General features: G+C 42.4%; 1 protein-coding gene across 3 annotated transcripts in view; it reads left to right on the top strand.

Annotated features, from left to right (window-relative positions):
* The window catches only part of LOC116792315 (contactin-4), a 283807-nt gene that overhangs the window by 85200 nt on the left and 172997 nt on the right, over window positions 1-25610 (top strand). The window contains exon 1 of one of the 3 annotated variants that reach the window (XM_032699179.1): window positions 14259-14279. The exons of the other annotated variants lie outside the window; for them this stretch is intronic. The gene's annotated coding sequence lies outside the window, so the exon portion shown is untranslated. Of the gene's footprint in view, window positions 1-14258; window positions 14280-25610 lie in introns of those variants that run through there. 3 annotated transcript variants of the gene reach the window in all.

Below are 25610 nucleotides of genomic sequence, written 5' to 3'. Positions count from 1 at the left end.
TTTTATCAACATCATAAAAAATAATTACTATATCTAAGTCAGGCATAATTATCACAGGTGGAAATGAAAATGTACAGCATCCTGTTGCCTCAGACATAAGTTCTTCAAGTATTTACCTTCAAAAACCCCGACCCTCTCCAGTCTGGTGTTGCTTTTCCAGGACTGTTGCTTTTCCAGGCTTGCTGTTTGCAGTGTGGGGAAATGTCTCACTCTATTGTCCTGCACAGCTGTGGAGCTGCTGCCTTCTCAGAAATCATAGAATAGCCCAGGTTTGAGGGGACCTCAAAGATCCCCCAATTCCAACCCCTCAGCTACACAGTTTTGTTACATCCTATGCACTGTGAATCTCTGATGTATAAATCATAGGATTTTATTGCTGTTTGCAAGCCCATATTTAATGATTCCATTCTACAGTTAAATAATAATAAAAATAACAAAAATCTTCTTTAAAGTACTCTAAGACTGAGCCACATCAAATATTCTCCCACTGCATCCCTGGAGTTCCATTCATGTGGGATGCAGGCAGAGGGCTGATAGTTTACTAAAATAACCAAAATAGCCAAAATACCAGCAGAACACTGGAATTCCAGATCTCTCTATCCAGTGGCATTACAAAGAGCAGATAAAGATCTCCCCTGATAGCCGTGCTGTCTGACAGGCACCGGCTGGACGTGGTACCTCGCTATCGGAACATCGAGGACACGGATCCCCTCTTGTGCTGGGACACAGGACACTGAGCAGTGTCTGCTTGAGGACTGACTGCTGTGATCTCTGCTCTGGGATGAGGGTTGTCCTCCAAATCCGGCTGCAGAGCCAACAACCATCCTGTGCAGCTCGGAGAGACGAGAGCTCTGTGCTGAGCGAGCACCCGGCGTAAGGAGCTCGTCTGAAACGTGGCTCCTGTGAATGGTGCATAATCAGATCCATAAACAGGGTCATAAATAATCAGAGGGAAAGCTCAGCACGTATTTTCTTTGTTAGTTTCTGTAGCTCCTGAAAGAAAATGAAAATAAGTGCTGCGTAGGTTGTAGAACAAGAGTAGAAAAGGCTGTTGAAAGGCTCTTTGTAGTGGAGAACTTGTTTGGTGCTAATTTATTTTGGTTCTGCGCAGCCACACGTGGGGAAGGTGCGTGCAAGGAAATGCAATTCCTGTGTTTGCCGTCCTGGAGGGTTGTTAGTGAGGAGTGGGAGTGGGAATAGCCCTAATGTTTGCATTTGCATTCACAACAGCAGTTTTGTGTCCTCCTGCTGCTACAAAGGTTTCTCCCATTTCAGGTGGACTCCGGTCATTGCATATAAACTGAGATCTGCCTGACATCCCGCATTCCCTGTCTCCTGCAGCAGAGAGGGAGATCTGGGGAGCAGAACAGTGCTCTCTGCAATGGCTCTGGAGAGGAGGAGGTGGCTGGAGAAGGCTCCAGGGAGAGCTTGGAGCACCTTCTAATGCCTAAAGGGGCTCAAAGAGACCTGGAGAGGGACTCTGGGCAAGTCCTGGAGGGGACAGGACAAGGGGGAATGGCTTCCCACTGCCAGAGGGCAGGGATAGATGAGATATTAGGGAGAAATTCTTCCGTGTGAGGGTGGGGAGGTCCTGGCACAGGTTGCCCAGAGAAGCTGTGGCTGCTCCTGGATCCCTGGAAGTGTCCAAGGCCAGGTTGGGTAGAGCTTGGAGCAACCTGGGCTAGTGGAAGGTGTCCCTGCCCATGGCAGGGGGTGGCACTGTCTGCTCTTTAAGACCCCTTCCAACCCAAACCGTTCTGGGATTCTGGGATTCTGGTTTTCAGATAAATTCTTCCTGTCTGAAGGATTTCCAGAAGATGACGTTAATTACCTAAACAAATTTCACAAGAACATGGGTTGAATACCCTTAACCCTCCAAACAAACACCAGAAGATACATAATAACATTTGTCAATATTCTGTTTTTCTAATCAAATACGCAAAAAGGAAAGACTTGTTTTCTTGTAGCAGGGCCCTGGTTTCCAAAACACGCTGCAGGAGGGACGATGACAGGAATTGCTTTTGAGTTGTTCTGGTAATAATGACTGGAGATCGAATTATAATAAGGTCAATCTCTCAAACATTTCGCTTTTTAAAAAAAAAAAATCCAAACGAAATCCACTTTCCTCTCTGGCCATATGTTTTAGCTCTGTGGCATGGCATTTATGTGGAAAACGATACAAGGTAAGACATGGAGTGCTGTTTAGAGGAAACATTGTAGATTATAAATAGATTAAAGATTCATCTGACAGAGGAAATTTTCAGTCCACATTTCAAACTGGATGTGGCTCTTTGCCAGGCTGCCTAATGCTCTCTGAGCAATCCGAGGGTCAGCTGACGGACAGCTCTGCCTTGGTTCTCAGAGTTTGTGCTGGAGATGTTACTGGAGGCTCCTTAGACTTGTAAAAAGGAAAAAACTGGAAGTTAGCAGCAACTTTAAACAACTGTTACCCATGGAAAAATATCTGGGTTAGGGGAGCTCTTCTAATAGTAGACCTGCAGCTCTGAGAGACCCTGTAGCTTTAAAAGATGTGTCCTTGCTCTAAAAGGACAAATTTTATTGAAGCTTGAGATTTGGAGTGGCTTTTGAGCAACCTGGGCTAGTGGAAGGTGTTCCTGCCCATGGCAGGGGGTGGAATGAGATGGGCTTTTGGGTCCCTTCCAACCCAAACCATTCTATGAGTTTCTACTGTCATGTTTGACTTGCACACCATGGAAAGTTAAGAATGAACACTTGCACACTCTGAACATCCTTTGGCATTTCCAACACAAGGAATGTTTTAGACTAATTAAAAGTGAATTTACTTACAGGACAACTTACCTGATTTTCTGCACCTCCTGTGTCTGCTCACCTGGTCCTGTATGGGCTCAGTTCTTCACTTTGGGATGGAAACCATTTTTCCCAGTGTTATGAGTAGCTGTGTGTGTAATTTATTGCTGTTGTGCACTATTTATATATATTTGGTGTGTGGGGAGGTTAATGGGCCATCTGGGTTTCCTCCTGTCTTCAGAGTTTTCTGCATGATGGTATTTTCTGAGGGAAAAGACAAAAGCCAAGTTTAATTGGTTTGGGGGATGCTAGCTGTGTTTGAAAATGTGAGTCTGTGATGATTTTCTGCGTTCTCCATTTTGACTTTGCTTTCACCTTCTTTCTGAAAATGAATATTACTGCCCTGGTTTATTGTGCTGATTTATTTAGCCAATACAAAAGACAATTGTAGTGTTAGAGTAAGATTTTTATTAGCCTAAGGAAGCTTAAATAATAATTCATTTTAAAATGAGCAGAAATTTGTCATAACAGTTCCAGAAACTACAGAACTCCATTTTCCAGAAGTTTCTAATAGCATTTTAAGCTGCAGGTGTAATGGTGTGATTGATGGCAATACCTTTAAGCTACCAAACTTCTTTTAGGGGAACTGGTATTTACATACACTGTATATGTTGTTTAGGATGTACTTTTTCATGCAGAGAGTCTAACTTCTTTTTACTGCTGGCTTTTAGGACTTTGGGATAAATTGAAATAAACAGGTAACAGCAGAGATTTCAGAGGTGCTTCAGCACCATGTAGGGAGCTGGGCTGCTCAGGTGCTGCTTTGAAGCTCACTGGGGCCCTAAACAGCTTTCGAAAAAATGTGTTTTAGCTGTTGAAACATTTGTGGTGAACACCCAGCCCGTCTGTCTGGCCTAGAAATCTCAGCTTCAGAAGTCTGGGTGCTGCGAGCACGTCCTTTAATGTGACTGGCGGGCTAAGAAACCCTGCACAGTCCAAGTTGCAGGGTATTTGTGCAGGCTGATCAAACTGAATGCTTATCAGAGGCTCTTAAAACAGACATCTGCATCTTTCATCACAGTAAGTGGAGCTAAGTTGAGTTGCAAAGCTTCTAATTATTGGTGGTGCGAGCTGAGAGCGCGGCCCCCTCTGCGCGCGACGGGCACCGCCCGGCGAGGAGGGGATACTGCTCCAGCTGCAGCAGAAAACAAGGCAGAAACAAAACTCTGGGTGAAAAGAAAGAGGCTTTGATAAAACTCTGCATCTAAATTCACCTTGAATCGGGTTCTTTGAGGGGAAGGTCGCCGTTGCTCAGATGAGGGATTTCTGTGATGTCCGCATTCCCCTCCGAGGGCCCTCCTGCCAGTCCTCTCTCCATTAACGCTGGCTCTCCAATTAAACTGCACTTTGAGCCTTGCCAGGAGACACAAACAAGGGCTCAGATTCCTCAGGAATTAATGTAAACACAACTGATTTTAAAACTGAATTGTGGTAAATGAACACTCACCCCCCACCTCTCTGCAGTCGCTCTCTGGTGTGATCAGATCAGTCACTTACTGACCAAACACGATGTTGGGATTTAATTTAAAAGCTTAATTTGAGTTCAGGAAAGTGCCCCAGGGTGCTCAATATTTCCATGACTCCTGTTAGTGTCAACAAAAAATTTTCATTTGAAATGTATCTTTTAGTAACAAATCAAATTATTCTATACCAAAGTATTAACTTTAATAGATAACTCCGGTGCTTTGAATGAGCTGCTCACAGTAAGTCTCAGTGATCTGGTTTTTTTAACACAGAAGCATCTCTGTGTACATCCATTTTTTGTTTCTGTTCATTCCCAGTCTCATACTCTGACACTTGGATTTTTCATGCCTTTTTTTTTTGCTGTTAAAAACCATAAAATAATGTTGGTTGGAGGGAATCAGGAGGGCATCTGCTTCAGCCTCCTGTTAAAAGCAGGTCTGGCTGGGGCAGGTTGCTCAGGGACTTTTCCATTTTGAGTGTTGAGCATGTCCAAGGACTCCACAACCTCTATGGAAAACCCACTGCAGTGTTTGACTGTGAAAAATGAAAAACAATTTAAAAATATTAATCAGATTAGCAGCAGTAATTAGCCAAGCTTGGAGAGGAGTCATAGGCTGAGATTGTTCAGCCTGGAGAAGAGAAGGTTTTAGGATGACCTAATGGTGGCCTTGCAGTGCCTGAAGATGGGGAGAGATGTAAAAAGGCCTGGAGGGACAGGACACAGGGAATGGCTTCCCACTGCCAGAAGGCAGGGATAGATGGGATATTGGGAAGGAATTCCTGGCTCTGAGGCCCTGGCACAGGTTGCCCAGAGAAGCTGTGGCTGCCCCTGGATCCCTGGAAGTGTCCAAGGCCAGGTTGGAGCAACCTGGGCTAGTGGAAGGTGTCTCTGCCCATGACAGGGTCTGGGACTGGATGGGCTTTAGGGTTCCTTCCAACCCAAACCATTCTGGGATTCCTTTAATGTAAAATCCAATAAATTAATATTAGAGTTCACACATGTAGCAGTTGCCTCTGGTAAATACTTTTAGTTCTTTTCCAAAATCTTGGTGAAGGTCAGTTTGGGCCACTTTGGATCATTTTGTTTTCCAGCAGAACAATCTGTTGTGATCCCTTTTAGCTTGATTTTGCTCCTGTTTGCACTGAGGGAAACTTGTGGATGTAAATATTTCTGTGTAGCTTGGCCAAACATGAGCAGTTCCCGAACGATGTATTGTCTGCTTAAATAACTTCATCTCACTAGATATTGGAGCCCAAAATAAGTAAGATATAATTAGATAGTGGTAATATAAAACTGCTAGATTATCATGAGAGATATAGAGTGAACAATTTTCAAAGTAACTTGGGCTTTTAGGAAGCTAAACCTCAATTTAAGACCTAATTAGTTCAACTGTTATGAAAATTTTGTCCTTACACATTTTCCTGAAAACCAAAGCAATAAGTTTCTTTCTTCTTGGCACCATTTTTCAAAAATTTATTTTATTCTTAAAAAGATTCAACAGTCTAGCTGCATTAATTAGGTTTTCTGAGATTTGTATTACGACTCTATTTGGGATTTTTTGTTTTTATCGTGATCTGTGTCCTTATCCTGTAGGACACTTTTAGGCACTTCTGAAAACATCAGCTTAGGGTATCCTTGGTAGATTAAGAAAGAAATTGTTTTATAAATCATCTTTTTTTTTTCTTCCCTGGGAGAAATAAAATACCAAAATTGGATTCCTTTACTGATCCTTGTCTTTAGGTGGATCTGTTCTCTACATGGATCAATAAAAATGTCTTTAGCAATGAGAGGATAAAGCTACAAGGGGCAGAAAAATGAGTCCATTCATCAAGGACAACATGAGAGAAGGACTATTGTGAAGATGTTACAAATATTAATGTGCTGTGTTGCACTCCCGGGACATCAGAAGTCCCATTAGTGATAAATATTTCCAGTTTTAAATATCTACAATTTTAGTAGCTGCAAAAACTATTTTTGTATAATAAAACGAATGTATGTTCAGAAACTGTGTACATGTGCTTGTCTCCAAAGAAGCATTTTTATATCCTGCTCCATCCATCCTCTCTCGTACAGAACAGCAATTTAATTTGCAACCTGAAGTGTTAAGTTTTAATTTTTCTTTCCCTTTGCTCAGTCTCCTACTTTGTCAGACATAAATCCGAGGAACATGAAAGAACCAGTAAAAATGGCTGTATCCTTCTCAGGCTGTAATTTGGCTCCATGAATTATTAATTCCTAGACCAGGATAGCTACAGCTTTTTCAGAAGTCAGTATAAATGTAAAAGGCTCACCTTATCAGCCAAGATCTGAGCAGGGGCAGTAATGCAACTCTTCCCATTTAGCACTTTGTGGTACGTTGAGAAGGAATAGGAGACGAGACCATTTAAACTCTGAAATACAACACAAAGTAAGGAAGTGGGGTGGGTGTTTTTTTTCTTTTTTTCCCCCTTTTTTTTTGCCTCTGAAACAAATTTCAAAGAAATGAATACACAGGGATTTCTCAGGGGTTTTGGGCTGGTGGAGGAGATGTGGAAGCTGCATTTGTGAAGCATCACTGCCAGGGAGACCGGCAGCTCAAAGAGCACCTTTGGAAGGGAAAGGCTTTTGCTGCTCTCGCTTTGAAAGGAAAGAAGAAATCTGTGGAGGCTTAAAATTAAGCTCCAGTGGATGAAAAGTAGCATTTACTAACTACAAAGCAGCTAGTATTGTAAGTAAAATTTTATTTTCTAAATAATAAAACTCTCTAGTTTAATCCTGTTTAAATCAGGTGTTCGTTTATTTGATGCTGTATCGATACCGATATTAGAGGACTCCCATCATGTCCCCTAATTTAACTGTTCTGGCCAAAAAATAGAGTATTTTTATCTCTTGTCTTAAATAATTTCATGTCTGGTGTAGTCCTAAAGGTTCTTTGCAGAACTTTGCCCTTTTCTGGTATGATGCAGTTGCAAAGTTGAACGTGGCAGCCGATTTAATTGAAGCCCGTCTTAAAAAATTTAAGGGCACGTAATGGAAAGTTGAAATATTTCAGCACTTCTGTAATTCTGAGATTTCATTTTAATATTTTTAGTATTTGAGCAATGCTGTTCTTCATCTCTAAAGATAAGTTGTTCAAATAAGGAGTCCCTCTTGCAGTCAATCACAATCATTTTTAAAAATATATTTTAACATATAAACAAGTGAGGAATGGTTGTGAAGGAGCTGATTAGGTCTCTTTTTGCACTGAGGTTTTTAATAACCATTACACTACAAAATGTATGTAAAGCAATATGTCAGGGAGAAATCCTAATGACATTCTAATGTGAATTTTACCTGGGATTGTTTCACAGGGCTGGGAGATAATCTCGCTGCTGTCGCTGGTGTCTGATTTACAGGAGTCATTTTGCTCCCATCTGCTGATGGACAGACCAGGCAGGGTTAGGAATGAGCAGTTCAGAAAAGTAATTAGTCTACAAAAATTCCCATGAAGTGTGTCAATTCCTACCCTGGTTCTTTTTTTTTTAATGGCAAAGGTGAAGAATTTGGCAGGTGACTCTGCAAAATCAAGTTGGAAATCCTTCTTTAATTTTCTTTTTCCTCTGTTGTTGTTTAGCCTTAATTTTGGGTACTGGATATATATGCAAAGCACCAATTTCCTATGGGAAATTATTAATAACCTTCTCTCTTACCTGTTTGTACAAACTCTAAATACACTGGTGTATGGACAGATTTAAGAACTTGGTCTGGGGAAGCGCTCGTGAGGACAGGGCTGGCGTGGGGAGCTCTTAGAGCTTTCCTATCCCTATTCCCTATTATTTGGGAGAATTAGTGAATTTTTAAGAGCTCTTCCATAAAACTTGTGGGAAGATGTGGGTTGGTGGAGTTGCGCTGCTCGTGGGGAGCCGACACCTCGTGGTGTCTGTGGGTGCTGCTCATCCCTGTGCTGTGGGTAAAACGTGACTTGAGGGAGCAGAGCAGGGGAGAGGCAGCAGAGTTGGGCTCATTTGGTAGAGGAAGTAAGTTTTCCTTCATTATTAACTGCATAATCACGCTCTGATGACGTTTAACATGTGAAAGTATTCCCAGCACTTCCTTCAGCTCTGGCTGGTGGGGAGAGGGAGTGCATTAATTACACAGCCTTTCCTGGGAGCTGTGCAGCACATTACCCAACTAATGCCACAAAGACCATTAAAAATTGTTTTCCTGACGAGTCAAAGCTATTTTCCTTATGCCCATTTTGGCAGAGATCTGTGCTGGACAGGATGAGAGAGCCCAGGCAGATGGAAAGGAGCTGGTCCTGCGGGGGTTTGGATCGGTGGGGCTTGGCAAGTGGTGGCCCTGGTGGCATCTGAGACAGCCACCATGGCCTGGGCATCACCAGCACTGGCATGTTTTAAGAAGCTGGAAGAGCCCTTTGAGTGAGGAAGAATCACTTAAATTGGAAAAGACCTCTGAGATCGAGTCCAACCTTAGAGATCAAACATATATTTATCTGGAAGGTATATCGTGCATAAAAAATGGTGAGGCTAAACTGCCCCAAAATATGCCAAAAGGCTGTTAAAATGCAATTTTAAAGCTTCTCAGGGCAGTGTGGGGCTCTGAGGGAGTGCCCTGTGCCAGCACACTGGAGCGTGTGTCGCTGAGGTTTTGCAGAGCGTGAGCAGCAGAGTGACCTGCCAATAAATAACACTAAAGTTTATAGGCTTTTAAAGGGATGAAAACAAATTTGGGTGACTTTTTCTCATCAGTGCTTTTAGGGATGCAGTTTTTTTCCTTGAAGAGCTGTGAATTTAAGAGATGCCAGACAGTTGTCACATCTCTTGGGACCTACTGGGCTGTGACACTGTGGAGGAGAGGAGAGCTTGGACTGGGGAGGTGTGGGCTTGGAGATGCTGCTGTTCCATGGCCTTTCTGGGGTGGGCTGGACAACCATCTGCCATCTCTGCAAGGGAAAACTCCCTCAAGTTGTGCCAGGGGAGGTTTAGGTTGGATATTGGGAAAAATCTCATCCCTGAAATTGGAATGGGCTGCTCAGGAGTGGCCAGCCCTGGGAGCGTCCAAGAAATGAGTGGACGTAGCACTTGATGGTATGATTAGTGGACAGGGGGGTAATCAAAGGATGGAATTAATGATCTTGGAGGCCTTGTCCAGCTTTAATGAGGCTATGGTTGTTCACATGGAACGAGGAGCTCAGCAGTGATAGAACAAAGCCTCAGTTGGGTAAAGCCTGGCAGCTTTTTGTGTCGCATTTGAGCTCTCTCAGATCTACAGGTTTTGGCTGGGTAACGTTTTTGCAACTCTCCTGCAAAATCTGGCATCTGAGGTGTTTTATAACCGTGTCTGGGAGCTGGGGGTGGAGGAGGGAAGCGAGGAGGGAGGAGTGGGTGCTTGGGGGTCACCAGCAGCACACGGGGCTGGGCGCGTGGATGGTGTGAAAGGTGTGGGAGTGGTGGGCAGGAGCTGCCACCCAAGAGCAGCTCAGTGAGGGTTACGTGGCTTCAGTGCACTGAATATAAGAGGTTTGCCTTAAGGGGTGTTTTGAAACAGAGGGGGATTAGGAAATGGCTGCATGTTTGGTGGAAGATCCTAATGGGCATCCCTAGAAGATTCCAGCACGGGGAGCACCACGCTGGGATTTCCCTCGCTGTCTTCTGGGCTTTGAACATCCCTGAGGGGCTCCTTGGTGTATCCATGTCCCCTGGGTGACTAGAGGCAGTGCCCATGTCCTGTGATTTGCCTGGACTTAGAGAGGGGAAAAAAAACCAGCCAGGCTGCAAACGTGGACCCATGAGATGACTAAAACAGAATTAATTTTTGCAGTTAAGTTATCAGGCATTGGATGTGTCTCTAAGTGAAGACGTTACAAATCATAGGTGTTGAACCTCACAAATTACACATTTTGGTCAGGTCTTGCTGGAGTTCCTGCGCTGCAGGTTTGCACAGAGAAAGTCTTTTACTCTGCATTTGGAGAAAGAGCAAGAAGTTTGTGTTTTAAGTGACAGAAAACACGACAAAATGCTTATTGCTGGGAGTGGGAGTACATGAGGAAATATATGGCTATTATCCAGGAGCAAGTTTCTCCATTTAAATGCAAACAAAACAGGAAAATGAAATGCAATTTTTAGTTTAATCAACTTTCATGAGTCTTCTGGGAAGCCCAGAAGTATCTGAAAGGAGCCGCTGGGACCTGTTGGGTTTAAATATGAATTTTGAAGTCTGCTCGGTAATAGATGGTTATGCTGGGTTTGGTTTAAGAATTAAGCTTTGCAAGTGACATCTGGGCCTAACTGGGAACTGGCTGGCAGGGGGGGAGGCCACTCAAATTAACTTTCATTTCAGAGGGGGATTAAGGCTTTATTTTGCTAAAAATGTGTTGAAAGTAGCAGTTCTTTCCCCAAAGCGTTCAACAAGCAGCAAGTTAAAATAACAAATTTATCCACTATAATTACACACTTGTTCTCTTTATTTTAGTATAGGAGAGATGATAAAAAAATACAGGCAGGCAGTACCAGGCAGTACTGAAGAGTTCTCCCACAGGGAAACTTGCAAAAAGTTAAATTAAATGAAAATACCTCTGATTATTGTGTCCATAAAATAATTAGGGGTGGGGAGAGATTAATTCTTATTCAAGTATGATTTTTAATATCACAGTAGCAAACACCTGATCTATAGAGCTGCTACAGGTATAAGAAAATAGAAAAATTGTGTGTTTTTAATAAAAAACAATCAGTGTGAGAACTGAGGGGCGCAAAAGGCTTAGTGAAGTGGATTTTTTTTTCCAGTCACTGGGACGTTTCTGCATCGTTGTCCTCAGTGTTACGTGTCTCTCGAGACCAATTAGAAAGGTTCACAAGGTTGTTTTTATTTTCCTTGCTCTTGATGTCTTTTTAATGAGGCCTCCCAGTAAACAGCAAGCATTATGCTTTCCTGTTGTATTCCTGTCTGCCGCCTTGAAACATTTATTACCGATCCACGGGGGAAATGATTTATAAATTAAATATTAGCAAAATGTACTTTTCAAAAACAGAAGTAGTTAGAGGGGGGTATATCTTGTAATTGTCATTGGGGGAGCGGGAGAGGAAGTCATGCCAATATTTTGCTAATGGAAGCGAAGTGAAAGGGACTGTTAAAGCATCATTGTGGTTTGATGTAATAAATAGAGCTGATAGAGGCACGGAGTTCTCAGTGCACGGCTCTTGGGCTTGTGGGTTGGTGTAATAGAATCTGAAGGTATAGGGAGAAAAAAAATGAAAAGGCTGCATTCCTGCTCTGCTCCAGCCCTGCCAGGTCCTGGTACCCGCAGCATCCCATCGGCATCGGGAGCTCCTGCCCTGGCACCTTCCTCTCCTGCTTTGCCTCCAGTTTCTGGCTCTTCCAGATTCAAGTGATGCTTGCAAAATATTCTCTAATCACCAACCCTAATCAAGCTTCTCAGAGCAAAATTATTCTGGAGTTGTGTGAGCGACAGAGCCCTGTGTGGAGTCTCTCCACACCCTCGTGCTGGGACTCTGCTGCTGCTGCAATGTTGCTCTTGCTGCCTTAGAAATACCCAAGTCAAGTACAAATACTGGAATTGTTTAACCTTCTGTCTTGACACTGAATTTTAGCCGTTTGCTGGCTGCTTAGTTCATACATTGGCAAATTCTACTCGCTTTAAAGCGCGACTTCTTGGTGGGCAAGGCTGTTCTCACCCGAGTTTGGAGAACCTGTTCTGCTCTTTTGTGCTCTGTGCTGGGTTGGCAGCGAGATTCACGGTGAGCAAATGCAAATCTGGGTTTGGTTTGGGTTTGTTTGGGGGTTTTTGTTAGGTTTGGGGGGGTTTGTTTGTGATACCCAGCGGCTTCATCTCACCTGTTGTCCTTTCACTGTCCTGCTGGCACATCTTCCACATCTCTGGTAGCTTTGTGGGGGGAAATAGAAGACTACATTGGTAAAGCTCCCGTTTCCGTGTGTGTGTGTGGATATGTGTCTGTCCAGAATTTGCTGTAGTAAACGTTGCATTTCTTGCAGGCTTGTGTTTTGAGCAGGTGTTTCTCACACTTTTGTCGTTGCCCTCGTTACATTGCAAAGCTTGGAGGGGTCCTGGTCCCCTCCTTGCATCTGCTCTGGTGACTGGGAGCAGTGTTGGAAGGTGAGTGTTGGAAGGGAGGCTGTTGTTCAAGGAGAGTCATTCCAATCTTATGTTTGGATTCTTCTGGGTCTAGAAGGGCTTGTGGATATTCCAAGGACAGGGGTGCAGGAAGCACTTACTCAGTGAGTTTGTGAATCTCTTTTAAGCAGATCTTTCCTTCATGTCCTGAAATTTGCATCAGTGATTACACCCACTTTTATGTGCTGTGAATTCAGCTCCTTCCTCCTGTTCCACCCTTGGAGTGGCTGTTGGAAGTGGCTGATCCCTCACGTGGGTGTGACCCGGCACATCCCGATGGTCCTGTGCAGGGCTGAGGGCTGGACTCTGATCCTTGTGGATCCCATCCAACCCAGCACATTCTGTGATTCCATTCTGTGCCCTTGGTTCCCTGAGCCCTGGCACATCCTTTGGAAGCACAGAAGTGACTCAGCTGTGAGTTCACCGCCTCTCCACATCATCATCTCCCCAAAAGCCTTTTTGGAGACATTGGAAGAGAGGAGTGGTTGTCCTTTGCTGCTTTGCACTGAAAGGTGTTTACTTCCAAGGCATGTGAGGCTGGTGGCACTTTGCTCAAACATGACTGTTCTGAGAATATGAAATAATACTTTGATCACTTCCATCTTTTATCTTTTAAGTAGCTGATTTCATTCTCCCATGAAAGCAATGGGCTCAGAGAGCTAATCAAGCTGCATAATGAAGGAAAGGTCAAAATGAAATAGTGAACTACCATGATTCCCAGCAAAGGCTGGGCTCAGCTTGCAGAGCAGAGCATTGTCAGAACACAAACTCAGTTTTATTTTTCAAAAAGACACTCAGTTGCTGCTTTTTCCTGTCCCTCTCGCTGTAAAGTCGTGTGGTCACCCACAGATGTTGTCCTGAGAAAAATAAGAAGAGTGAGCAGCTGACTCCTCTTGTGAGGAAAAATTACCCTGAGAACATAGAGGTCACTAATTATATTGGAGTAATGGAGTTGATGCTGTAAGGGGAATGTGCTCGAGAGCAGCCATCCATTCTCCAGGCAGGGTTGGCAACAGCCTCACCAGAATGCAAACTGTGCCTTCAGATTGCATTGGGTGAGTAGAGAGTTTGGTATCACACTCATCCAAGTTCACCACATCAGGCAGTGAAAATAGAAAATTACATTCAATTAATCCTTTCTTTGTGGCTTATCCTCTTCAGAGTTACTCTCTTGAGCCAAATCTGGGAGATTCTGTTGTATCTTCCCTCATCTCTGATGATGATGGACTTGGTGTCCTTGCTCATGACAGGGAGTTGGAACTGGATTGTCTTGAAGGTCCCTTCCAACCAAACCATTCTGTAATTGCACAATCTCTTACCTTGCTGCTAACACAGGTGCTCTCCAAGCTGGTGCTTGGTGGAGATTAAAGCAAGGATTGGGCTGGTGAGGTGGTTGCCACTATAAAAACTTAAGCATGTGTCAAGTTGAGCTGGGATCTTCCCAAATTCTTCTGAGCTGTGGGGCTGGCCTGGCACCACGTGCAGCGAGGAGGTTACAAGGCCTCATGATGGCATTTATTGGAGAAGGCATTTATCTTTTGGTTCTGCTGGGTAGGATTTATTTTTAGTGCAACTAATCAAGGGAGTGTAGGATGAACCTTTTCTTGAGCAGAAGTAGCTTGATTTATGAAGTGGAATTGTAATCCAACATGAAGCATTTGATTACTCCTCGCACGCACTAATCCTTTTTTTATGAGATCAATTTGCCCCCAATATCTGTACATGGTATTTTTTTGGCAGCCTTTTTCCTTAAGACCTCAAAATGGTATAAATGATGAGCTCCAGCTGTTTCTCATTGTGTGGTTTAGTTTCTGACACACAAGGCACTGGATTTTAAGCTTCTCAGACTTTTCCCCTGTAAGTATTATTTAATAGCTATTGCTACATGAACATTGATTTTAATTTTACCAGAATAAGTGCATTAAAATGTTTACACGTTATTATTTATCACCAGCTGTTTCACCAGCATTGGAGATGGTGCTTTTATTTATTTCTGGGTACCACATAATTAACTTCATGTGCTTATCTGGAGACTTTCTTGTCAGTTATTCATAGCCTGACTACTTTGTGTGCAATCTTCAAACAATTTACTGTGTGATGGGAAATATTTCAGTGTGTTCTTGCATTAAGATTTAGAATAATGTAACTGTCTGGTGGTATTTATAGCAGGCTGCAGCAGGGGAGGCAGATCACCTTTTATCCTTGGCAGTGTCAGTGGTGGAAGGAAAATTGGTTCTAGATCAACTCCCCTCTTGTAAATAAAACAAAAAGTTGCATATCTTGAATATATTTATATACTGGGACTCTTAAGAGTGAATCTACACCTATTCATGGGTGTGTATGTGTGTAACCCTCATCATGTTGATACTGCTGAGGCTGGGTTATGAAAATCCCTTAATATTCTGCTCAAAATGAAATAGAAATCATTGAGAGTCAGCCCAAGACTTTTTGCAGCTTGGTCATTACATGTTTGATTACAGTTTGCCTGCAGTAATTATGTGGTTTAATCACTTTCTGCACAGATATCAGCCACTTAAAATATTTCTAAGTTTTTAAAAACACTGTTCAAAGATTTTCAAAAGGGCAAACAAGAAATGCCAGAGGTTACAGATGATTATTTTTTATTAGTTCTTTTTTGTTGCCAGTAATTGTAATACAGCAGAAAATGAAGATGTAAAATTAACAAAAGAAGTAAATTTAATTTCTTTCAAAGCCCAGGACTGAGCATAATCCTGTTCAGCATCTGTCCATGGCAGGTTTCATCCTCTCCTTCCAAACCAGGTGTCTCTCTTGGTGGAGAGACCTCCAGTGTGCTGGAGCTGTGCAAGGACAGACAAACATGTGTCTGTCTCACTGCCTTCCCAGGGCTACCAAACCCTGATCCAACAATGACATTCTCAAGGAGTTTGATACTCCAGGATTCCAACCCAGAGGGGTCTGAGCAGCTTTCCAGGAGCCCCAGCAGAGCCTGCAGGGTTTGTCCATCACAAGCAATCACCGTCCTGAGCTGCTGAGCAAGGTAATGAGGTGGGATATGGCAAAGGGTGTCCCAGCTCACAGGCCTTAAAGACATGTCTAAAAAGAAATTTCATTAATAAACCGGACAGACAGACCTCAGAAATAACAAATCAACCCTTTTCCATTTTGCTGTTTTAATCACAGACAGGGAGAGATGCACTTCACCCTCCTGTGTCCACAATACACCCGTGGCAAAAAAAAAAAAACCCTGTTAAATTACAGTTCTTTTCCCTCTGCTTGAGGATTTCTTCCCAAATCCAAAACATTGGTGGGTTTTCTGTTTGTGTTTTTTTTTTTTTTTTTTTGCAATTAGAAGCTGTAGCCAGATTTCATGGCACTTTGAGTTGGTTTCTCATGTAGGAGTAGTGAGAGGAAACTTGTTGGCACATGTTTTGATTTGCTCTCCTTCATTCCTAAAATGAGGCTTGACAATGTGATATTTGGAGCTGATATAAAAGAAATTCGTTCTAGTCCTTCTAATCCATTGTGCAAACTGTTAGGATTTTCCTACCTGGCTTTGCTAATGCTCTTGATATCATGAAAGAGAAAAATGATGCCTGAGAAAACTTGTCACTCCATACTCTGCCTCAGTGGCAAATTTTATAAAAATACAGTAAAACTTCTAAGTATTTTGTTAAAGGACTGGAGGGCCAGGGATCACTCAGGGAAGGAGGTTAATGAACAGTCTGAAATGCCTTTGGAGAAGCCCTCCAAAAGGAGGTGTCTCTCCCAGACCAGAGCACACAGCTCCAAACATCGTTCCTAAGACTTGCCTCGATCGTTTTATCAGACAGAGGGGCTACCACAGACATACATCTGTGATAACTCAGGAAATGATGTCCTAGAAAATATCTACTGACCTGAACGTTGTGAATTTCTGGGATTCCATGGGATTTTAGCAGGGAATGAGCAAAACTCAGGTATTATCTCCTTCCCTGTTACTGGTGGCTGGGTGAGACCTTGGACTGGCTGGTCCAAGTGGCTCGTGGGCTTCCCGTGGGATGCTCTCCCACCAAAGCAGTGCCTGTCTCTTCATATACTTACTGAAGGAAATACATAAGTGTGCTTTTATATAATATTTATGATGTATTTGTATGGTAATGAGCCCCAGGGTATGCACTGAGTTCCAGCTCACACAAACATTGCCACTTGGAAAGAATTTCCTGCCTGGCATTTCTTTTATTTTTACGTTTCAAAGCCGCCTCGCTGAGAAGGTTATTCTGGTAATTCATTGTATTTTATTTTATTTTATTTTATTTTATTTTTTTTTGGCTTCAAATAAACTTATTTTTGAAAAACAGATCCTTCCTAAGGGCAGTCAAGTGTCAAATGCAGAGTTATGGATGGTGTCAGCTGCGTGTGGGAGCACACGCTCCATTTATTCATTACAGCTGTGAAAGTTTAGCTGTGCAAACGCCAAGTGCTGCTTGTGTACCTGTCACTTCAGAGCCCTTAATGAACATTGATCATGTTCTCCCAGAGTTTATTTGAATAAAGTGCATGGGAAGTAATTTTTAAAAGCGCAGCGTGAACTTTCCTTTCTTTTGTGGTGTTTGGGATGAACCGGAAAAAAAACATCTTTGAAAAATTATTACTGGATGAGAAAGAGGTTCTGCACATTTAATTTGGTCTTCTTGGAAGGTTCATTTAAAATTTCAAGCAATTTTTCAGTATAACATGTACTTACTTTGGTCATCTTTGAAGGTCCATTTAAAATGTCAATTAATTTTTCAGTACAGCATTTATTTTTATTTGCTTTGGTCATCTTGGAAGGTTTATTTAAAATTTCAAGTGATTTTTCAGTATAATGTATTTATGTTTACTTTGGTCATCTTGGAAGGTTCATTCAAAATTTCAAGTGATTTTACAGTATAATAAGCATTTATATTTGCTTTTATATAGAGAATCATAGAACCATTGAGGTTGGAAAAGGCTTTCAAGGCCATCAAGTCCAACCTTTGGTAGAAGGTTGGACTTTTAATTCATTTCAAAACCCCTGTTCTTTGTAGTTTAAAGTTGTCTTTAAACAGTGCTTTGCATCAACTTCGGGAAAACAACTCTCAGGTTATTTATGCAGAACTCAGTTATATAATTTGGGGAAATAACCTTTATCTCCCCTCTTGAGTGAACAGTCTGGCCCACCAGATTTCTTCTGCTGTTGGAGGTGATGGAAAATGTGAAATGTGGAAGTGTTGTGTTGCCAAATCCCTGCTGAGGCTGCTGGAGCTGGAGAGTTTGTGCCCCCAAGCACCGAGTGCTCTGAGCACAGATGGGGACCCACTTAATCCATGGAACAGTTGCTCCTCTAAAGCTGTTCCCTCCTATATAGGGCACAGTGTCTCCTATAGGATACAGGTGAAACCAGGGATGAGGGAGATACACCAGATCTTTGGGGAAACCCATAATTAACTCATAATGTTCAGGAATCCCCCAGAGAACAAATCCTTTATGTGGTCTAAAACTGCCACATTCGGTTTAGGTCCTGTTTCATTAAATATCCATCTCTGCATGGGCTGTTTTGGTGAAAGCACCTAAAATAGAGGTGGTTACTGTGGAATATGTAGTGGTTGCTTAAATACCTTATTGTATTGCAGCTGTAGAGAAGAAAAACCCATAAATAAAATCTTTCTAAGAGTTGGACTTGATGGTCCTTGTGGGTCTCTTCCAACTCAGGATATTCTGTGATTCTGTGAAATTAAGTGCAAGTTTCCTGATTGAAAGAAACTCCTTCTTGCAGAAGAAGGAAAATATTGAATATTTCTATTTTAATAAAAGCTTTGCAATGTGTAGTTTAAAACAGAGACTTCAAATGAAGTCTGCACCCATATAAATTGATCTGCGGGCTCTGCATTTGTGGTGAGCAAAGTAAAAAGAACTAAATCCCCAGGTCATTCCTGCAAGAATAAAGCTAATATTAGCTTAGGAGTCACTCTTAAATGTTGTTTACATAATGATCTTGTGAGGTGCTGAGCCTTCACAATTGAATTGTGCATTTGAAGGGAGAAACCTTAGAATTATAGGTGGTTTCATTTCTTTAGGGACTAAGAATGCAATACAAAATAAGCTCTTTCTTCCCCCTCATTTCCCTTTTCATATTATTTTAACCACAACCTTTTGACTCTGGAATTTGTGGAAGTCGAGGAATATCAAAGTAAGACAATCAGGAGATAATCCTACTTATCTAACCTTCAGCTGGCAGCATTTGGTGTATTTTTAGCCTGATAGGATCCAAGTTATCATTACCAGTAATTTGATAAATGTTGTCATTTTTCTTTGTAGAACTTATTTTAGGCTTTTTGTGTGTGTGTGAGTTCACCTGCTCCCTTGAGAGTAAAACCAACAAATAATTTATTCAGTGAAAATCCTTGACAATTTTTAAGTGAGAATAAAATAATTCTAAGGTCCTTGTGGTTATAAAACTTGATGATTTGCCCGTAGATATTCTTTTCGGTGTTGTGCGGTGCTGTCAGTTTGAGACCTGAGAGCCAGCTCGTTGGGTTTTTTCCAAGGAGCTCTTCAAAAAAGTTCTTCAAATGGAAGTTTAGCTCTTCCTCAGTTTTGAAATATTTTGCTATGTTTTGTTTTTGGGCCATGGGTCTCTACTATTAATGGAAAAAGCAGGATAAAGCTTCTGGTTATACCAGAATGTGGATCTTCCCGGTGGGGCTGGAGACACCTTCTCATGAAATATTGTGGAAATGTGTAGAAATCATGTCCTGCTTCAAAGCACTTGATTTCCACCTGGGGACTCCTAACAGCAGTTTCTGTTCCTTGTATCACTTTGCTTCAGAGCAAGATGTAATTACTGAATGCCTTCAGCAACCCTCAAACGAGTCTTTAAAGTCTCTCCTGGTAGCCTGCAGGTGATTATCCACATCTGATCCCTGAGGGTGAGCAACCACACTTAGTTTGTCCATTATAACATGAAAACTTATTTTTATGCTTATTCTGACGGATGCCAAGGGGTTGGGAGAGAGGAAAAGGACCTGCCTGGCTGGGGGACACGGTCAGGGTCACATCAGGCTGCTGCCACCACCCAGCAAATTCCTGGCTCTCAGGGACCATGTGCCCCTCTCTGCCTTCCCTTGGAGCAGCTCCACTTCACCAGTTATTCCCTAGAGGGAGGATCACTGATGCCAGGGAGCCAAAGGTGTGATTCCTGGAGGGGATGTGAGGGATTTGGTGGAAGGGTTTGCACTGGGCAGACCAGGGGCTGTCACGGCACTGTCTGAGCCAGCACTCGCCCAGGCTGGTTTGCTGCCATGGAACCAGCAACTCTGCTCCTCTGGGGGGAGAGTTATTCAAAGATATTATTGATGATCCACAGAGAACCAATTTGACAAAGGAACACTTTATGCCTGGGATGTTTAGTATTAAGAAATCCAGTTTTACCTGTTTGTGTTCAATAAAGTGAACTAAACCAACAAGGAAGGGCAGGATCTTTAATGACCTTTGAGAAGGGAGTGGATAATCAGCAAGGCAGAGCTAGACAGGTTGTCAGTCCATGAATCCGTCCACCAGTGGCAGCTTCTGAGGAGTTTCTGGCTGGGGGGTGAGGAGCTGAACCCATTCCTGGGGTAGGCAGTGAGGTGTTTTGTCAAAACATCCTCCCACCGCAGGCAGAGGACGGTGCTTGCTCAGCAGTGTGAGATTTTTTTCCTGCTCTTTTCCTTATTTTCTTAGATTCCTTATTCTCTTTACTCCTCTCCCACCAGTCAATGAGAAGTTCTGTTAATGCCCTAATGTGTTTCTGTGCCTTTGGAAACAAGTGCAGCGCCACAGAAGCTGTGCCCACAACTTCCCCATCGCCGTGTTTCTCCACAAACCACAACTACTCCTCCAGCAGTGCCTTCAGTCCCTCTCATCCTGGTATTTACAAATTAAAATGATCTTCTAGAACTGTGATTTAACAGGGAATTTTCAAGGCAGTGCTTAAAGTGGAATGTCCCCGAGTGGACAAGCAGGAGAGCATGAGATGGATGGGTTTTGTCTTCTGCTTTGGTGGAGCTGATCATCGTTTTTGTCATCCCTGAAGACCCCCCGGGCTCAGATTGGCAGTGGCTGAGTTGTTTTGTATTCTGCTCCTCTGCACTTCCATGTTCCTCCAGTGGTTACAGTCAGAGAGAGAGGAGAATATTAAACATCAGTGAATGAGTCAGGTCACATGTGTGCTGTTCAACACACAGCAATCTCTTGTACAGAGAGCCTTGTTATTATAGAAAATAAAAGTCTATATTCTGTCCAGCTTTCCCAATTTGCCCATAAGGTTGGGAGGGAGACAGAGATCAATCACTGATAAAGATGGCCTGTGGCAGTGGGTAGATGAGGCTGTCAGATCAAGTGAGAAGCAATAAAACACACAAAAATGTTAAAATATTGTGATTCTTGGAGGTTTCTACTTAGAAATCTTTGATTTCTGCAGCCTGAGGCTCCCAGTTCATCTGTAGCCTGAAGAGGTCTCAGCCCCTGAGTGCACTTGGCAGAAAACAGGGTGGATGTGAACGAGACTGTGGAAAGGGAGAACCTTCCCTTTCCCTTCCTTTTACCTTTTCTTTCTGTGCCTGTTGCCACAGGGGAAAGGGCTTTATAGGAAGATCCTCTAGCAGCAGGTAAATGAGTTACCAATTAAATATGCGGTAAAGCACTCTGAAATATTTAATGATATTTGATTTCTGAGGATTTTATTTCCGTTTTCCTTCAAAAACCCTGCTCAGCTGGAGTGACCTGGGGTTTGCAGAGCGCAGGTGTGCTCTGGGCAGCACTGACAGTGCCTTAAAAAGCAATTTATTTGCCTACGTTATAAAATAGTTTGTGTGTTATGTTTCCACCAGAAATGTCCAGTCTCTGCTAGTACAGCACAGAGAAAATAGTATTTTGGGGGCCTCTCCACTTTCTGGAGTTGATTTATGGGCTCCTTTCTGGCTCTTGGTGTGGCCCATCCTGAAGACAGGAGGAAATGGTGCAAGAAATGGTTTAATTGGTAATGAGAGCCTGAGGTTTCCATCAGCCCCAGCAATCCCCTGCTCCTCCCAACCATCCATCCTCCTCTCCCCTCCAGGTTTCTGAAGCAGGAAGGAATTTGAGGAGACAAAATTTCAAAGCTAAATGGTTATTTTACAAGTTCCCTGTGTGATGCAGAGTGTTAAAGTGATGCTGCTTGTACTTAAAAATGAAACAGTGCATCAAGCACTTTGCTTCAAGAGAAACAATAAATCAAAATAAATAAAAAATTAAATTTTCTGTCAAAAATTCTGAATGAGCAGACCAATTTTAACACTTTAAAATGAAGTTCGTGGCATCTTTGCTGAGAACTGTTGCTTAAAAACAAACAGTTTTTCCCTGACAGCAGAAATTGTTTCCCTGACATGCCCAGAGGTGAAATGAGTGCTTGGGGGAAACAACACTGGCAAGATTTTTTTTCTCCCTCTAAGTGCAGCAAGTCTTTGGGCTGTAAAAGCTGTTGTGTGTGGTTTAACTAATTTTCTTTAAACTGAAGGGAACAGCAGAGCAGAGGATGTATTTTCCCTGGTGAGCTGATATTTCTGGTTGTTTGTGAGCCTCCTGCACGTTGTCACTTCAGGAAAGCGAGATGGGAGGAATGTTGTGTGCAAGGGAGCAGAGATCAGCTGGATGTGTTAACTCAAATTCATCCAGAACCTAAAAAGAGTTAGAAACCACTGTGGAAAGTGGCATGTTTGCTAGAATTGAATGAACTACTCCAGAAAAAAAAAAACTACTCCATCCTTGAGCTCTTTTCCTTCCTTGCTCTTTGCTCATCCCTGCAGCCTTTCCCCTCAGTTCTGCAGCAGCACAAGGTGAGGTTCTTGTGGGGAATAAATGTGAGGGAGGGTTTTTTTTTAATTTCCCCAGGTGTCAACCAGCATTAGAGTTGGAAACAAGTGAACAATGTGAGAACAGGGACTCTCACAATGTTTATCTCGGGTAAAACCATCCCCAGAACCCAGTAAAGAACTGTCCTGGTACATTATCCCAGTACATTATCCCAGTACATTATCCCACTTTTTGCCCTGTTCATCCTTTGAACAGAGAGTGTCTGACATTGGATTTGTGTCCAGGAGTGTGAACCTGCTTAAAAAATAGCTGGAAATGATTTATTCCTGGGAATTATTTCTTCTTGGCTGCAGCACTGTCTGGGTGCCACTACTGCCAGTGCTCCCTGGGCTGGGCTGGGGGATGGAAAGCAGAGCATTCCCATCCCTCTGATTCCTTAATCTGGGTTTGAAGCCTCTTCCTTTTATCACTTCAACCATAAGATCTGAGTATTCTGAGGTCCTTAAGAGAGGTGACATGGCCACAGCAGCCCCTTGATCTTTTTCTTGAGATGCTGGTGAATGGCCTTGAATGTATAAAAAGAAATTAAAGGTCTGATGGTTTTCTCTAGGGACTTAACATCTGTAGCATGTACTCCCACGAAATATTCAGGAGGTGAAGGCTAGAGCTATGTGTACCAAACAAAATTTGGGAGGTTGGTTTCCTGTGTCCAGCACTGAAACACCATCAGTACCATCCCACTGCTCCAGCTGAGGGAAGAATTAGCCCTGTTGCTCTGAGTTCTGCTCGTGAGACAGCAAGAAAGTCGCTGGGAGAATATTTAATTTCAATAATGACCACTGAATAATTTATTCACCTAATTTACAAATATTTTCACGGAAAACACTTGAGGTTTTAATTATGCACTCGGTAAACAGTTTGTGTGTATCAGTGATTAGAAGTTAAATGAAAATCTGTGTATTTTGGAATGTTTTGTTCACGTTTGGGATCTGTTTCCACTCTTTAGCACCTGAACAGCTGGAGCTGTTACAGATGTTGGGAGAGCAAAGTGGGGACTCCCTGTCTGGTCCCCCTTTACTCTGTGTGAGGAGTTTGGAGTCAGATGTTTCATCTCATGCAACTGATCCCTTTTCCCCCTTCCCTTGGAATGCTGTGTATTTTTATGTGGCATAATAATCTTAGGATGGGGATTTTGATGATATTTTGACTTTTAAAATGCGTTTCCAAAGATTTGCAGAAGGTTTTAGAAGCAATGCAGATGATTCTGCTTGAGGTTGTCTGCCCTGCTGTGCAAGAGTTTTCAGTCTTTCCAAAGAAATCAAAGTTTCAGTGAAGTAAGACCCCATCTTCAAGAAATTACTCCAAAATTATCTTTGCCATTTGTCCTGTGATTTCCAACACGCCTGGGTGGGTAGAGACGTTATTAAATGCACAACAATCTCTGCCAGTGTAAGAAAATAAAATCAGTTTGTTGGAATTTGTGGAGAACAGAGGTTGGGTGGCAGTAAAATGCAAAGGTCACAGCCTCACTGACCTCATCTCATGTTCTGCATCGGGAATCCCTCCCTCTTTTTGGTGATCCTTAGGGAAGAAGGATCAGGGAATGGCTGAAACAGCAGGCAGCATTCTCAGCCCGGTGCCCACTGTGATAATTCCTCCCAACTCAGAGTATCCCAAGAACTCAAAAGCATCCTAACCATGAGTGTCCTCAGCCACAAAAATTTTCTGCTTTTTCCCCTTTCCATACCATCCACTTCCCTTCTTTTTCTGCTCTTCCATGCAAGAGAAGAGTTGGATTTGAGGTGGGTCGTACCTGTGTTGTTGCATTCTAGATCTTCAGTTAGGGATCTAATGAAAGCACTGTAGGTTGTCTCAGTTTCTTGACCATTTATATGCTAACAATAGGAATTTTAATGTGGAGAAGGGGAGGAAAAAACTAAGATGAAAAAATTAATTCCTATCTCAGTACTGTGTGTTAAGAGAAGAGTTCAGGGTAACAAATGTACATACATTTGAGATTTTGAATAAATATTAATAATAGTTACAGCAATAATAAAGGAAAATACGTGAGTAAGGGAATTAAAGTGACCTTGAATCCAGGTATGTTATTACTGTACAGATACTGTTTGACTTTAATTTTTATTAATGTAGATAATGGCTTACATGGGCCTTATGGCTGCATTACTAGTGCTCTAAAATTTAATTAGATTTTTAGAGCAGCTGTTAATGTCTTCTCTAGGATTATATAATTTGGTGGCAATGCCAGAAGACTTCATCCATTTCATTAGACCCTGAAAAGAAACTGAAATGAGGTGTTTTGTCTACAAAACTGCCCTGAATTCCTGAGTCTCTTAACAAGCTGTTGTGATTGCACTTATTTTATCCTTGTAATGCAGGTGATGGAGAACACACTAAACCATGGAAAAGAAAATGCTGTTTGGGAACTATTTTAAAAGACTTTATAGGATTTGGATTTCTTTTTCTTGCTTTGTTAGACCGAAGACTCTGAGTTAGTTATAACAAATTGGAAAATGTCCGTTTTTAAAGAGAGCACAAGGCAGGAATTCATATCCCCACCAGCTTGATGGTCATCTGCAGAAATGTGGATTAAAGTGGTTAATTTTCATTACAAAAGACAGGAGGAGTGGTGGTTTTTATTGTCCTGTCCATCAAAAATATAAATAAAACAGAAATGGATCAGGATCTGTATTTTTTTTTTCAGTTAATTCCAAGAGAACTTTCTGAAGAAGCAGCTGTGCTGGTAACTGGGAAAAAAAAAAAAGGTATTAGAGTTGATCCAATTACAGATCTGAAGCAAATCCCAGGCAAAAAAGTTGAGAGATAATATCTTAGACTGATTTAGTTCAGATTAAGCAGGGTTAGACAATAGATATGTAAAGGAGTAGCAACGAGGTCTGGTGTGCAGGAGAGGGTCACCAGGACAGGCTGTGAACAGAAATTTGACACACTGGCAGTATTTTTCCAAGGGATCTGTGTAAAATCTATGGCTTTTTAAAATGCCAAGTTAGGGGCTGATGTGTGGTTTGAAGTGTTCAGATGGGCTGGGTTTGTGTCCTTGTCCACACTCACTGGCTCTCAGGGCAGATCTTCCTTTGCCCAACCGTGTTTTCTCCTCTTGGAGGTAGCAGTGGGATAATTTATGCATGGAAAAGCCATAGGAAATAATTTAAAGTCTATGAGGTGTTTGTTCTGAGTTGGATCCCCATCTGCACGTGCAGCTTGCCCAGTGTTCAGGACTTTGGCTGCAGCGTGTTTGTTGTCACCCAGAGCAGAGCCTGTAACCTTCACTAATTCCATCAGGTTCTGAGTTATCCACCAGTGAACTCCAGAAGTCTTCCCTAAATAAATACAGAATAA

The sequence above is a fragment of the Chiroxiphia lanceolata genome, chromosome 11 (genome assembly GCF_009829145.1).
Source record: "Chiroxiphia lanceolata isolate bChiLan1 chromosome 11, bChiLan1.pri, whole genome shotgun sequence".
In the NCBI taxonomy this organism is placed as follows: Eukaryota; Metazoa; Chordata; class Aves; order Passeriformes; family Pipridae; genus Chiroxiphia; species Chiroxiphia lanceolata.
Note: the sequence above shows the minus strand (reverse complement) of the source record. Positions and strands in the feature narration are given on the sequence as shown.